Source organism: Amphimedon queenslandica, unplaced genomic scaffold (assembly GCF_000090795.2).
Source record: "Amphimedon queenslandica unplaced genomic scaffold, v1.1 AMPQUscaffold_13196, whole genome shotgun sequence".
NCBI lineage: Eukaryota > Metazoa > Porifera > Demospongiae > Haplosclerida > Niphatidae > Amphimedon > Amphimedon queenslandica.
Genome location: NW_003546568.1, coordinates 27,637 through 29,326, shown reverse-complemented (window position 1 = coordinate 29,326; position 1,690 = coordinate 27,637).

The following is a 1,690-nucleotide window of genomic DNA, read 5'->3' as shown; positions in this document are numbered from 1 at the left end:
CTCTCTCTCCCTCTCTCTCTCTCTCTCTCTCTCTCTCTCTCTCTCTCTCTCTCTCTCTCTCTCTCTCTCTCTCTCTCTCTCTCTCTCTCTCTCTCTCTCTCTCTCTCTCTTTGTTCCAGCTATTACATACTTTGCCTGGTGATTGGTTGAAAGGTAGGATTAGTGATAATTATAAAGGAGTAGAGTCGCTTAGAAGATTTATAAATTATTTAATTGAGAAGATAGAAATGAGTGAGCAACACAACAAGGCTAACAGGTACATGTATTATTTTGATAATTATTAATATTTATTTCGAAATTTTTATAGATTATTAAAAGAAAAATTATTACCTCTTCAATTGTTGTTGAATTATTAATAAATTAGCATTTTTATGTAAAGCGTTTTTCTTTCTTGTATAATAATTATGTACATTTCATAATCATTATTTGCTGCCTAAATTATGCTAAATTTTGCGTTTTCTGCAATATCGAAATTCCAAGCAAAGGTCCAGCCCCTTAGCTCCTGTATTGGTTAAATTTGTTCCTGTTACCAAATCAATTGTTTGAAATCAAGATTATCCAATTGCTTACAGGAATTGAGGTGAGTGTGAAGCATGTTATGCATAATGTCAAATGACTAGGAGAAAATTCCCTTTTTTAAAATTTTACATGTAGAATGTGTACATGTACGTGTACATGTATTTATTACAATTTCTGATACATGTACATTGTATACAGTTAATCAGTTATACGTGTATATTTCATTTATTTTAGGTCAAAGTTCAAGCTATTCATTCTAAAAGGTCACGCCTCCTAATTACTAGAACGGCAAGATGTTACTGATGAGTTTGAGGAATGTAATAGTATGCCATAGATTTTCTATTAAGAGAGCTGACTATACTGTAATGTTTAATTTAAAACTTTATTTCTTCTCCCTATATAGTTTGATGTTATACCAATAGACTCAATGAGATGGTTACAGTGTTTATTAACATATGGATACCATGAGGGGGAGGACCCTGACATCACTGATAATGATACCTCAGCTAATTGATAGAGCATTGATATCAAAAATTAACAGTGAGTCACATGACACAGTGTCACATGATAATTATTATTGCTATTATTGGATCCATGTACATGTACTTTACAGTACATATGTTCTGAAAAAATGTTTTTTGTCTCAACATCTTACACAACTGCAATTTAAGGTACATGTACTAACACAAGATGCTGATTACATTAGTGTTGTAATCTCTTGATTTCACTAGTAATAGATCAGTACTCACTCACTGAAATATAAGAAATTAATTAATACATGTACAGAGTAAATAATAAATTAGCAATTCAGATCATTGACTACTGCTTGTATCCTTGGAATTAAGCCATTAGGTGGGGCCAAGTAAACATTATTTCTTCATATGTACAATCTACATGCACATGTATATTTTTTACTAGGCCAGTGTATTGTCAACTTTTAATCAAAAGTGTGGCATTATTTGATCTTTGATGAATGTTTATGCCAGAGTTGAACCAGTTCAAATTCAACTCCATGCAGCATCAGAAGTACTGGTAACATGCCTTTAAGATAATAATTATAATCTCCCAGCGTCATTTCTATAATAAATAAATTTTATTAATTCTACAGACTGCTATAGTCAAACTTAATAATTAAAATGTGGTGGTATTAAATTTAAACATTTTGCAGATC